The sequence below is a fragment of the Schistocerca nitens genome, chromosome 1 (assembly GCF_023898315.1).
Source record: "Schistocerca nitens isolate TAMUIC-IGC-003100 chromosome 1, iqSchNite1.1, whole genome shotgun sequence".
Taxonomy (NCBI): domain Eukaryota; kingdom Metazoa; phylum Arthropoda; class Insecta; order Orthoptera; family Acrididae; genus Schistocerca; species Schistocerca nitens.
The window spans coordinates 215,771,578-215,786,546 of record NC_064614.1 but is presented as its reverse complement, the minus strand read 5'-3'; positions in this window follow the sequence as shown (position 1 = coordinate 215,786,546).

Below are 14,969 nucleotides of genomic sequence, written 5' to 3'. Positions count from 1 at the left end.
GTCGACCCACCTAACTTGTACACTTGGCGAATGGCTAAAAAGATTCTTCTACCTTTCCCGATTTAGGTTTTCTTGTGGATGTGATAATCACTCCCAAAAAAGTGATGAAAACATAAGAGTTTGTCACATAAACTGCAACAAATGAATGCAACAGTTTCACAGTCGTATAGTTTTCCCTGTGCTCTGTCAAAACATATGTCTTTAACGTTTTCAAATTTTTCCGTGTGTAGACCGTCAAATTCTGCATATGTCCAAGCAAATCTGAACATGTCCTGGAAGTTTGGAGAGCGAAGTTAATTATGTGTGAGTGCCTGAACTTTGATAATTGTCTGAAAAAAAAAATTAAACTTCTCACCCGAGGGTAGACTTGAACCAAGAACCTCTCGTTCCGCACGTGCTCACGCTAACCACGGGACCACGGCGCTCCTGAGCTGTATTTGTCCTTGATGTTGCCTATCTTGCACATGGACTACAGTTTGTATATTTTGCTTTTTTTTTTTTCATAGTTCCACACAACTTCTTCCTGCTTTCTCGATTGACCTGTGTTCAGTTTTTCAAGGCCTATCCACTGTGCCAACTTATAACTAAATCTGAGGGGGGTGCGATGGGGAGGTTCCCTTGTCAGTCCACATTCGAATTCACTGAGCCGCGCAGGATTAGCCGAGCGGTCTGTGGCGCTGCAGTCATGGACTGTGCGGCTCGTCCCGGCGGAGGTTCGAGACCTCCCTCGGGTATGGGTGTGTGTGTTTGTCCTTAGGATAATTTAGGTTAAGTAGTGCGTAAGCTTAGGGACTGATGACCTTAGCAGTTAAGTCCCAATAAATTATACACACATTTGAACATTTGAATTTTTCGAATTCGCTGAGCTCTACTGACCGACCCATTCTGCTGTTATTGTTTCTATACTGGCAACAGGTCTGGCTCTCGTTGCATCTAGTGATCCATACGGCATTACATAGGAGTGACCGGGTACTTCAGTTCAGGTAGTGTACCTTGGTAGCGGTTGAATCTTTCTGCAATCAGCCGCAAATGTCGGTTACCTAAATTTCTCAAAAGTATATTGCTAACAGAACACTGTTTGCCCTCCAGGGATTTTGTTCTGAGTTCACGATGCATCTCCGTAATATTCGCTTATTGATGGAACCTACCCAGAAGTGGATGACACTAATTTTCCGCAAGCGGTCTCCATTACAGGTGACCTACAGTTTCGTGGAATACTCCCAATAAACAGAACTCAGTTCCTCACCTACCCTATTACCGACCTTACGTGCTCGTTCCATTCCATATCGCTTTGGAACGTTTCACCGAGATATTTAACCGACATGACACTGTCAAGCAGTGCACCGCTAATGCTGTATTCGATCATTACAGGATGACTTCTTCTAGTCAGATAGCTTATTAAAGCACATTTTTCATAATTTTGAGAAAACTGCCACTCATCACACCAAGTAGGAATTCTGTCTAGGTCATCCTGTAGCCTCCATCATTCACTCACAGCCGACACCTTCCGGTACACTAGAGCGTTATCCAGCATAGAGCTGTAGACTGATGCCCAGCCTATTCTTCAGACCCTTTATGTATATGAGAACAAGAGCGGTGTAGCACCGTTCGTAGAGCACTTGTCCTCTAAAGGCAAACGTCCCGCCATCGAGCCCCGGCCCGGCACACAGTTTTGATCCGCCGCAGAGTCTTGTATGTGCGCACACTCCACTGGAGAGCCAAAATTCATCCTTGAAAAAGTCTGCCGGACCGCGACTGAGCAGTGTCTCCGCAATATCCTTTTTTCCAGGAGTGCTAGTTCCGCGTGTTAAGCAGGTGAGCTGTAAAGTTTGAGATGTAGGGGATGAGGTACTGGCGGAAGTGATACTGTGAGGAAGGACTGTGAGTCGTACTCAGGTAGCTCAGTTGGCGAAGCAGTTGCCCGCAATTGGCAAAGGTCCCGCGTTCGAATCCTGGTCTAGCCCAAAGTTTTAATCTGCCAAGAAGCTGCATTACAGCGCAAACTCCGCTGCAGAGTGCATATCATTCTGAAATGCTGAGGATGCTCGGGTCTGACGAGAAAATCTGCCAAAGGACACTGCCTGACAAAAAGGAGAACTACCCAGAAGAGAAGAAGGAAACTAAATGGAACTTAACGCCGGCCGCTGTGGCCAAGTAGTTCTAGGCGCTACAGTCTGGAACCGCGCGTCCGCTACGGTTGCAGGTTCGAATTCTGCCTCGGGCATTGATGTGTGTGATGTCCTTAGGTTAGTTAGGTTGAAGTAGTTCTAAGTTATAGGGGACTGATGACCTCAGATGTTAAGTCCCATAGTGGTCAGAGCAATTTCACTGGTTGAACAGGTAGATGTCATTTCAGTTATTACTAAGTCAAGTCAGCTTTACAAAAATTTTGACAGTATGAGTCGACTTATGGCGTTGTTCCACCTCTGCCTGGATGCATACAGTGATTCGGTTGGGTAGGGGTGCATGAAACGGTTGTATACTCTCTTGGGCAGGCTGCCCACAAATGTTGCAACTGCTCCTTGATATCCTGAACACTGGCACCGGGAAGGAGCGAACCTCCGAGGTGGTCCCGTGGTCCCACAGGTGTCCTATTGGACGGATCTGGGAATCTTGCTGGCCCCTGGGTCTCTCAGCTACACGCAGACCATTTGTTGAGACGCGTATAGTGCGGGGATGAACCTGTCAAGTAAAAAAGTGGCAAACCGATACCTTGTGTGAGAGGAAACACACGAGGATGCATGATGACCCTGGACTAAAATTGTGGCGTCACAGTTTCCCCGTACAGCACACAAAGCGCGTCCATTGCTTTCGGCTCGATATGGCTGCATCTCACCAACTATCTGAGGTGCTTACCCTTCGCTTGTGCAGGGAAACAATCGGAAATCGTTCCTTTAGATTTGCCCAACCTGAGTTGGTATCCTGAGCCAGATGGTGGGAGAGTCATTCAGCAGACAAATATGAACGGTGAAGCTACAACGCCACCAAAATCTAGCTATGAAACGGTATGTTACTCATTCGCTCTTAGCCTACCCCTGGAAGAATGAGAAGATCTGCGCCAACATGAGAGCAATTTCTGCACATTGGAGAGCTCGCTTCCTTATCACATTTCCGTGCTGCACTCTCCATCCTCTGAACTCTCGTTGCGCCCCTGATACATCTTGGGATAACTAGCTGTGAAAGAGTAATGTGTTCTTCCTACGTTTTCTGTTAAAAGAGTGTGTTTGTGTTTGCGTGATAGAGATGCTCTGAAGAGCCAAAGAAACTGGTACAGCTGCCCAATATCGTGCAGGGCCCCCGCGAACATGCAGTGCCGCAACACGACGTGGCATGGACTCTACTAATGTCTGAAGTAGCGCTGGTGGGAACTGACACCATGAACACGGTAGAGCTGTCTATAAATCCGTGAGACTACTAGTGGGTGGAGGTCAGTTCTAAACAGCACTTAGAAAGGCATCCCAGATCTGCTCAATAATGTTCACGTCTGGGGAGTTTGGTAGCCCGCGGGAGTGTTTAAACTCAGAAGAGGGTTCCTGGAGCCACTCTGTAGCAATTCTGGACGTGTAGGGTGTCGCATTGTCCTGCCGGATTTAAGCAAGTTTGTCGAAGTGCAAAATGGACATGAATGGATGCAGGTGATTATACAGGATGCTTACGTACGTGTCACCTGTCAGAGTCATATCTAGACCTATCAGAGGCCCCATATGACTCCTACTGCAGACGGCCCACACCACTGCAGAGCCTCCATCAGCTTGAACAGTTCCCTGCTGACATGCAGGGCCCATGGATTGTCTCCATACCTGTATACGTCCATCCACTCGATACAATTTGAAGCGAGACTCGTCCGACCAGGTAACATGTTTCCAGTCATCAACAGTCCAATGTAGATGTTTACGGGCCCAAGTGAGCGTAAAGCTTTGTGTCGTGCAGTCATCAGGGGTACACAAGTGGGCGTCCGGCTCCGAAAGCTCATATCGATGATGTTTCGTTGAATGTTTCGCAAGCTGACACTTGTTGACGGCCCATCATTGAAATCTTTAGCAGTTTGCGGAGGGTTTGCACTTCTATCACGTTGATAGAATTTCTTCAGCTGTCGTTGGCTCTCTTCTTCCGTTTTTACGGCGGCAGCCATGTCGCAGATTTGATGTTTAACTGGATTCATGACATTCACGGTACACTCGTGAAACGTTCGTACGGGTGAATAGCCACTCATCGCTACGTTGGGGATGCTGTGTCCCATCTCTCGTGCGCCAACTGTAAGACCACATTCAAACTCACTTAAACCGTGATAACCTGACGTTGTAGCAGCAGTAACCGATCTGACAACTGCGCCAGACAGTTATTGTCTTATATAGGCGTTTACACATCTCTCTATTTGAATACTTATATCTGTACCAGTTTCTCTGGCTTTTCAGTGTAGAGAGCACGCTCCATTTCCAGAGTATATAATTTTAAGGTGGCACATCTTGGTGACGGTGGCGGCACGAGGGCCACCTGGGGTGGTTGCAGAATGCTGGGCCAGGAGCAGCGAGGCAGTCGGTGTCTGGTCGTGGAAAAGCACTGACTCGAGAACACGCCTGTCATTTATTACGTAGTATCGGACTCAAGTAAAAGATCTGCTAGGTGTCCCGCTTCATGGTGACAATGTAATCTGGATTAACGCCTACCCTGAATGGAAAGCATTTGTTGACGACACGAGGAAAACGAGATTGAAAGCTCAAGTGCCAGAGGAACAAATAACTGTACATATTTAAATGATACTACGTCCAAGATTAAACTGAGCGATATGTCATTTCCGTTAGCTAAATTGATTTAGATAATGCCAGACTTTTTGATATCTGGAGTGTAGTACTGGAGAGGACTTAAGCGTCTTCACTTTGGCCGTGTAAGGATTGGTGCGTGTATGATGGCTACAATACTATTTCTCAGGTCGTTCACATAGATTTGAATTAATGGTTCCAGTGTTACGTTTACCAGAAAGGTAGCAAGTGACTTCAGCGGAGGCGGCATTTAGTAATAGGTTGCCTCCCTTGAGTGTATAAGTAGTTTCGTTACATTATTAAGCTTGTTGCCCATTGTATTTGCTATTAGAATATCTGCGCTGTACTTGTGGTTAGCGACAGGACTGTAACCAGATTTTTTAAGGATTTTTGTTCTTTTTAATATTGTGTAATATTTGCAACTGCCAAACTTTCTGATATCTGATGGTCTAGCGGTTCTAGGCGCTCAGTCCGGAACCGCGCGACTGCTACGGTCGCAGGTTCGAATCCTGCCTCGGGCATGGATGTTTTTGATGTCCTTAGGTTAGTTAGGTTTAAGTAGTTCTGAGTTCTAGGGGACTGATGACAGATGTTAAGTCCCATAGTGCTCAGAGCCATTATTTTTTTATATCTGATGATGGCAGTAGAAGAAAGCACGTAATAAAGAAAGAAAATTTTAGTAGCAAGCTAGACGTTTTTGTTCACAAAATATTCACAGCCTCCTTCAGGAAACTGATTTCCTTTATTAGTAAGTCGGAGATGCATTTCTACCTTTTTAATTTTGTGCACAGTGAATTATTTGTTAAGTGATCGTACTACCTGTCAGGAATGGCTATTTGGTTATTGTTTTCCTGATTTTTTCTTCTTTATCCTTATTCTGATAATCAGGGAGTGTACTGCATGGATAACTTACCTCAATGCCGAGAGGTGTGGCCGCGCGGTTAGAGGTGCTATGTCATTGACTGTGCTGCCCCTCCTGCCGGAGGTTCGAGTCCTCCCTCGGGCATGGTTGTGTGTTTTTTTCTTTGCATTGGTTAGTTTAAGTAGTGTGTAAGTCTAGGGACCGATGACCTCTGCAGTTTGGTCCCTTAAGAACTCACACACATTTGAACATTTGAACACACTTACCTTAATGATCTCCTACATTTAAATTTGTTTGTAGTAAGTACAGTCATTTCTTTTGATATTATTATTTTTCTTTGACTAGTTTCTTTCCCTGTTGAACTCTCTTTCTCTGAGTTCCGTGCTTTCTCCTTCCATATCCACTCTCACTTTGGTCACAAATGCGCGCCTGTATACGGACCAAAACATTATAACCACGTGCTTAACGGCTTGTTCGTCAGTCTTTGGAACGAAATACATCAATGATTCTGCGTATCAGGTATCCGACAGTTTGTCGGTAGGTTTGCTGAAGTAGTTGGCGTTAGACGTCTACGCAAATGTCATGTGATTCGCGTAAACAATTGGCCGGTGATTTGTTTACGCGGTGATGGCGCCCTTTAGCGACCCAGATTAGTTGCTATCGGGCGCCATATAGGTGCATTTGGTCACCGAGGAATCAATGTGACTTCACTATAATTCTCCTCAAACCACTGTAGCACGGCTCTGGCTCCGGGACACGGACAATTAAACTACTGAAACATGACATTGTCTGTCAGTGTAATGTGTCTTTGATTAGTAACACAGGTCCCGTGCAAACGCAGGAGAACGTCTCCCACAGCATAATACTGCTCCAACCAGCCTGCGTTCGTGGAGCCCTGCACGTTTCGAGCCGTCGTTCACCTCGATGATGGCGTTTGTGGAGACGACCATCGAGCTAGTGTAGCAAAAATGCGATTCACCTCAAGAGCCAACACGTTTTCATTGATAGACGGTCGAATCCCGATGATCCTGTGACCAGTGCAATCGTAATTTATATTCTGTTACGGAGTTCCATGTTGAACAATGTACGATGAAATGGTTCAAATGGCTCTGAGCACTATGGGACTCAACTTATGAGGGCATCAGTCCCCTAGAACTTAGAACTACTTAAACCTAACTAACCTAAGGATATCACACACATCCATGCCCGAGGTAGGATTCGAACTTGCGACCGTGGCGGTCGCGCGGTTCCAGACTGTAGCGTCTAGAACCGGACGGCCACCCCGGCCGGCAATGTACGATGAACAATGTGCTCCGAATCACTTGTGCATGCACCAGCACTGTGCTCTTTAGACTAATATGCCTTGTGGTAGTTTCACGGTCCTTTTACCTCTTCTCATACACTCCTGGAAATTGAAATAAGAACACCGTGAATTCATTGTCCCAGGAAGGGGAAACTTTATTGACACATTCCTGGGGTCAGATACATCACATGATCACACTGACAGAACCACAGGCACATAGACACAGGCAACAGAGCATGCACAATATCGGCACTAGTACAGTGTACATCCACCTTTCGCAGCAATGCAGGCTGCTATTCTCCCATGGAGACGATCGTAGAGATGCTGGATGTAGTCCTGTGGAACGGCTTGCCATGCCATTTCCACCTGGCGCCTCAGTTGGACCAGCGTTCGTGCTGGACGTGCAGACCGCGTGAGACGACGCTTCATCCAGTCCCAAACATGCTCAATGGGGGACAGATCCGGAGATCTTGCTGGCCAGGGTATTTGACTTACACCTTCTAGAGCACGTTGGGTGGCACGGGATACATGCGGACGTGCATTGTCCTGTTGGAACAGCAAGTTCCCTTGCCGGTCTAGGAATGGTAGAACGATGGGTTCGATGACGGTTTGGATGTACCGTGCACTATTCAGTGTCCCCTCGACGATCACCAGTGGTGTACGGCCAGTGTAGGAGATCGCTCCCCACACCATGATGCCGGGTGTTGGCCCTGTGTGCCTCGGTCGTATGCAGTCCTGATTGTGGCGCTCACCTGCACGGCGCCAAACACGCATACGACCATCATTGGCACCAAGGCAGAAGCGACTCTCATCGCTGAAGACGACACGTCTCCATTCGTCCCTCCATTCACGCCTGTCGCGACACCACTGGAGGCGGGCGGCACGATGTTGGGGCGTGAGCGGAAGACGGCCTAACGGTGTGCGGGACCGTAGCCCAGCTTCATGGAGACGGTTGCGAATGGTCCTCGCCGATACCCCAGGAGCAACAGTGTCCCAAATTTGCTGGGAAGTGGCGGTGCGGTCCCCTACGGCACTGCGTAGGATCCTACGGTCTTGGCGTGCATCCGTGCGTCGCTGCGGTCCGGTCCCAGGTCGACGGGCACGTGCACCTTCCGCCGACCACTGGCGACAACATCGATGTACTGTGGAGACCTCACGCCCCACGTGTTGAGCAATTCGGCGGTACGTCCACCCGGCCTCCCGCATGCCCACTATACGCCCTCCCTCAAAGTCCGTCAACTGCACATACGGTTCACGTCCACGCTGTCGCGGCATGCTACCAGTGTTAAAGACTGCGATGGAGCTCCGTATGCCACGGCAAACTGGCTGACACTGACAGCGACGGTGCACAAATGCTGAGCAGCTAGCGCCATTCGACGGCCAACACCGCGGTTCCTGGTGTGTCCGCTGTGCCGTGCGTGTGATCATTGCTTGTACAGCCCTCTCGCAGTGTCCGGAGCAAGTATGGTGGGTCTGACACACCGGTGTCAATGTGTTCTTTTTTCCATTTCCAGGAGTGTAGATGCTGACGGCAGTAGCACGTGCGCATTCGACCAGACTCGCCGTTTTCTAGATTCACTGGCTCTGCGTAATAATCAGCCCCTTATCAAAGTCGCTCATCTCAATTGGCTTCCCAGTTTAGAGCCTATATCTTCTACCCGTCCGTTTCTGCTACACTTACATTCCTTTGTTACTGCGTCACGTGCCCGCAGTGCCACAGGGTGGTAGAAATCGTGGCGATGGGCAGTGGTCATAACATTTTGACCTATCAGTGCATTTGTGGTGTATATATACCCAACAGAAGTTACCTAAGCTACAGCGCATGCATGCCGCGCTAGATTTTTAGTAATCTCTCACTATTTTCGCGCAAACTACGGGTCTTAGAGAAAAAATTAATCGAACCTATCCACAAATTTAAAATATTTCATTAGTTTAGTGGAATAAGTTATCACAAGCTCCTTCAGTTTTTTAGTTATACAAGAAGTACGTTCAAAAGTGACCTTAAAGCGCAACCCCATCACCACACACCTACTTCGTCCCCCCTCCCTCCTTCAGGACTTTATTACGTTTTTCATGGCGCTTCCCGCGCCCTACCACTATAATAATTTTACGACTATAGGATTTATTTCCCGTACTCGACCATTTGAGATCTTAATTGACTGGGCTATTACACCAGCGAGTTATCGGCTGTTTGACTGAAATTTACCGTGTGGGCAATGAAAGAAAGAAGGCTTTTGTAAAAAAACTAATTACGTTTACAGTTCAAAGTAAACTTAATCGTCACTACCACAGAAGTTTCGTAGTATGAAGTCAAGAAAAATATAACGATTTGATTTGCTTTACGCAATTCTTCTACAGTTAATTGTGAGGTAAAATTTTCACAAATGCCAATTTCACAATGTATCAGTGCACTACTAAACCCGTGGAGTAATATCCCGGTAAACGAAGACCAAAAAAGTTCGAATATGGGAAATTATTCAGTAGCCGAAAATTTTTTACTGTGAATGAAGGGAGGGCTATAACCGGAGGGTGGTGAGTGTGGAGGTTGGGGGTGCATTTGAAGGGTACTTTCATACTTTTAACTCGAAAACTGTGGCCTTTGGCGGAAAAGTAGTCTAGTACAAAATTAAACCATATACAGTTTCCTACAAAAAAAGGTCGTACTAATTTATTTTTCTGGAACTAATAGTCCATGCAGAGAAATGAGAGGAAATAAAAATTTCGCGCGACGCATATTCTCTATAACTTGGTGGTTTTTGTAGACCAGTTTTCCCAGCGTCCGGGACTACAAGTGTCCTGAATCAAATATTTGGTATCGATTTCCTCTACACCATTGGGGTACATTGGAAACATTTATCCTTTACATTCTGTACACATATTTGCGTGTGTGTGTGTGTTTCTTTGTGTTTCTCTTTGTACTCACACAAGGCATGTGACAACGGAGACGAGAGAGGGAAATTGCGAGAGCTGGAGTAACACCAACTCTCTTCTGATGTGTTTCTACCCCCAATACTGAAATTATTCTGTCCATGTCTCACCGTAAATGCGATTCACTTGAAATGACGTCAGCAGACGTACGAGGTTTGTGTGTGGTTGGAAAGTGGTTTAGTCATCGATTACACTATCGTTTCGCTCTAATGAAACCGCATTTCCGATCCGCGTCACTTCATTTAACACTGTCTGCAGAAATGTCGCTTCGTGCATGTGACATGTTTTCAGTATCTAAACGTCGTACTGAAGCATGTTTAGTTTAATGTAATGTCCTGCGGAAAATCCGACAAGAAATCATACATTCATCAGTTTTCAATGAAGGAAATAGAAGCACCAGTGTACAGCACCATCATACAATATTTGTAACCATTTTTGGACGTATGTTCTAGATTAGATTTGTTGGTGGGAATGCCATACGCGAAGAGACGTTCGTATACCGAAAGTCGACGAATGGATGTAATGAAAAATGAAGAGAAATACTTCAACTGATCTACTAAGTGGCTGCCTGAAGAATGTGAAGATAGAACTAATCAACCAGGTGCAAGCAAAGATACTATGTTTTGAATCCTATATGAAAAATAATTCTGACGTAATCAGTACAGTTGGGCGCACCCTGGACAACGTTGCACATTATCAGCGGCTGATTCTTCCACCACCGGTCAATACAGAGGTAGTAATCTTCCTAAATGCTGACCGAACAAGGAAATGAAATGAATGAATGAATTCTGACGTAACCAGCAATGGGTATAAGTATTATCGGGAGATGAATTTGACCGTCGATAACTATTTTACCACTGATCTGTGTAACAAGCACTACTTTAGGTAATTACAGAATTTATGAACAGCCACATCCTGTAATTAAGTTAACGCACGGTTGCTGGACCTCAGCCAATAAAAAAGTTTAAAATGTCATTTTGGGCTTTTTGCTGTCAGCCTCCACTACAAATGAACAGAGCTCTTAAAAGAGTTAACTGTCACTGATGATCGACAGCACATCGAGATGCAGTGGTTGAATGGTCAGCAGCAACATTCTCTGTTGGTGTTGTCTTTCCCAGATCAAAGGTCTTTGATATGTGTGCAGAACACGCCATCTCCAGTACGCGGGAATATGTCTCTGGTACTGAGACAGACCTCGTAGCTGCAGAACGTACCAGCGTATTTCCATACTATCGACATAATCTCCACGGAAGTACTGTAGGATGAGAGAGTCGCGTTACATGTGCATTGTATTACCAGTCACATAGGTTCACTTTCAATTGTGGTGGACCTCAATAAATTAGGCGAATGCTGCGACGGATACAGCAGACACTTCAGCAGTCACTGTATGCAGTTCTCTCAGGACAAATTTTACCGAGCGAGGTGGCGCAGTGGTTAGACACTGGACTCGCATTCGGGAGGACGACGGTTCAATCCCGCGTCCGGCCATCCTGATTTAGGTTTTCCGTGATTTCCCTAAATCGCTCCAGGCAAATGCCGGGATGGTTCCTTTCACAAGGGCACGGCCGACTTCCTTCCCCATCCTTCCCTAATCCGATGAGACCGATGACCTCGCTGTCTGGTCTCCTTCCCCAAACCAACCAACCAACCATCAGGACAAATTTAAGCACGCGAGCGGGTGAATCAATCAATGTATGGAAGTGAGGGCTACTTGTACTGTATCATCACTTTGATCATCTGTCGGAAGGCTGACTGTATCAATAATTTATCTGACGTGTAGTTTTGTAGCACTTGCATCTGTAGGGAGTGTGGACTGGGTGTGTAAAAATGCCTCTCTCGAGGAGAGTAGGTGCAGAACATATAGGCAGCCAGTGGTGACATACAATATATTGCCTACCGAGTTCGACATGGGTAGATATAACGTCCACAAGAGGTGGGCGGCATGAGGTAGGTCTGTGGAACCAGGCCGGGACAGATAGGCGAAGATGCGTCGGCGTCATTGCTTTCGCCAGTGCGACACAACGACGGCCTTGCTAGTTGTACATTTTTGGTCTTTGCAGAGCCAGAAGGCACTATTTTGCTCTCGTAACTGTCGTCTGAACGAGCAAGAATCCGGCCCTAGCACTGGATGATGGTGGCGAAAGTCGATCCCGAGACCAGTGATTCGGTATCGGTAGCAGACGCTGACGGAACCTAGTGGCTTGGCACTGAGAGAACGTTAGTTCGACCTCTGGACCATCCAAGCTGCGGCCCAACCTCGGTGACCGGACGTTGGCGGCTTCACGGCGAAAGTCAACACACAGTAAAATTCCACCTCCATGACCTCTAGGCTCGAAAATTCTGGATTCCTGCGTTTGCGTTCGACTTCCAGAGCGTTCTATAATCAGTGAGCATGGAAGACAAGGGCGCGGACTGCGGACAGGTGGAGCTAGGTGGGAGTGTGCCGAGCTGGTCCACGGTTTTGAGATAAACACTGTGTCCTGTAGGCTGGGTGGTCGACGCAGCTGCTTAGTGAGCAGGACATCCCAGGTTCGAGTCACTATCTGGGACTCATATGATTCCGTATAAAGTCCCGATGCAGCTGATAACATTAGTCCCTTCCATTTTCCTTCCCTTCTCCCCTTCCCTTCTATCCTTAATTTACATAATAAGTGTTGAACTTGCAGGTGTTGGCAAGTGTTTGGTTTTCCGGCATAGGACCGCGCCTTGTGCCCACGCGACTACATATCTGATCATCATTTGCAGTCTCCAACTGTTGCACCTTGATACTGAGTTACTTAGGTCGAACCAATAGTACAAATGAACGGATGTTGCCATTCCTGTCGTGCAATGGAATTCTACACTGTAAACTCTCAATTTCGAGTCAATGTCGTTTTCTGAGTGTAACTTGATTAAGCACTCTTGGACGTCGTGATGGCCTACTGGATTCATATTAGGGAAGAGAGTGGTTCAAAGTCCTATCTAGGAAGTCAGATTTAGGTATTCCATGGTTTCCATAAGTCGTTCAAGGCAAATTCGGGAATGATTGCTTTGAGAAGAACACTTCCGAATTCCTTCCCCATACAATTCAAACTCGAAATTATGATCCGTCTCTAATAACCTCGACGTCGACGGTAAGTTAAACCCTAATATTTCTTCCTTTTCTACTTCTCCCGAACCCTTTAAGTTTGTTTTTAACTTTCTAACTGTCTGCTTACAAATTTATGGAATTTTAATGTGTTATTTATATAATCGATGAGGATTATGAATTATTCGGAATGAAAGAGTTACTAACTTAAACCTACTACTTACAGTTAGAGTTTTTAGCAACGTGCACCTACATATAAAACTTTGTATGTCTCTTGTATACATGCGAATATTTTGAGTTTTCTTCATCAGGTAGTGCTTCAGTGGCCTACCAATTACCATACAGAGCACTGTAGATTGCTTTAAAAGTTAAATACTTACTTTTCACGTAAATAATCTACTATCAGACAGCCGGCCGTTGTGGCAGAGCGGTTCTAGCCGCTACAGTCTGGAACCGTGCGACCGTTACGGTCGCAGGTTCGAATCCTGCCTCGGGCATGGATGTGTGTGATGTCCTTAGGTTAGTTAGGTTTAAGTAGTTCTACGTTCTTGGGGATAATGACCTCTGACGCTAAGTCCCATAGTGCTCAGAGCCATTTGAACCATTATTATTCAGATAACGTCTGCAATCATGCTTGACTCTTTGAAACTGCTCTACATTTACATAAAATGTTCGTCAGTCATTGGTATGTTGTATAGCCCAAAACTACTAACTGAGTTAGTCCCTCTATTTTCATTCCTAATGAAGCATCTTATTTATGGGAGTCATGGGTCTGTCTTTGCTGAGCATTATAGTATTTTACCTCGGTTTCCGCTTTAACCTTCAGTTCGAAGCTGATATTATTACAATAAATATAGCACTGTGAATGAAAACCTTTTCTTTTTCTAATTCTATATGAAGCAAAATGATTATTGACATTTATTCCTTAGGAGTTTTCTGAAAATAGTGGTGACTGAGGTTGAGTAAATTCGGCGTATTAGAGAGTTTATATCTGAGTTAGCGTACCAAACTTTTTTTTTTATATATACTGCAACCAGTCCCACGAGTCAACCCAGCGATATTATTGTGCAAAGACACACTAAGATATAGAGCATACAAACAACTGGTTGGCCACCTTTCAAAGACGACCAAACGAACATGAAACGTCGAAAATAATGTGTGTCGCTATACTACAAAAAATGCTTATCTATTGCAGTAAACCGTAATGAGCAGCTGGCTACTTAATACGGAGAAGCACGTGACATGTGCATGTTGCGTTGATTTATAATTATTGTGAATTACCGACGTTTTTATTTGAATAATGTGTCGAATACAGTACATTCAGTACATCCTCTACACTCGGTGATTGTTGTTCTTTAGCCCATTTATGGCGTACGTAAACAGGGAACGATGATATTTCTCTGACAAAGATTGTACAGAAAAGACATAAACCAAGAGAACGCGATAGGCTGGACAAACGCAGCAACAAAAAAGTATAGCATTCGCCACAAGCACAAACAAAATTTTCATTCCGCGGTCTGTACTCCAACAGAAGACACATCGTTGCTGCCATTCTTTATATTAAGGAAGTGAGGTAAGGAGTTTTGATCTGTATATATCGATAAATTTGCTGCGATGATTGGTAAAATTGAGTAGTTGTATACCATTTTGTGTTTTACAGCTATATCGTGTTACGAACAAATGGACCGTGCACATCAGTAAGAGAATACATTGATAGATGTACATAAACGATTTTACCACAAATATATAATTTTGCAGTACGAGCAAGCAGAAATATCGAAGTACCATGTAAACATTCTGGAAAATTCACGGAAACAGAAGTGCAGTTTTATGGCCAGAAAATCAGGTGCTGGCCGCGGTGGCCGAGCGGTTCTAGGCGCTTCAGTCCGGAACCACGCGACTGCTACTGTCGCAGGTTCGAATCCTGCCTCGGGCATGAATGTGTGTGATGTCCTTAGGTTAGTTATGTTTAAGTAGTTCTAAGTTTAGGGGACTGATGACCTCAGCTATTAAGTCCCATAGTGCTTAGAGCCATTTGAACCATTTGAA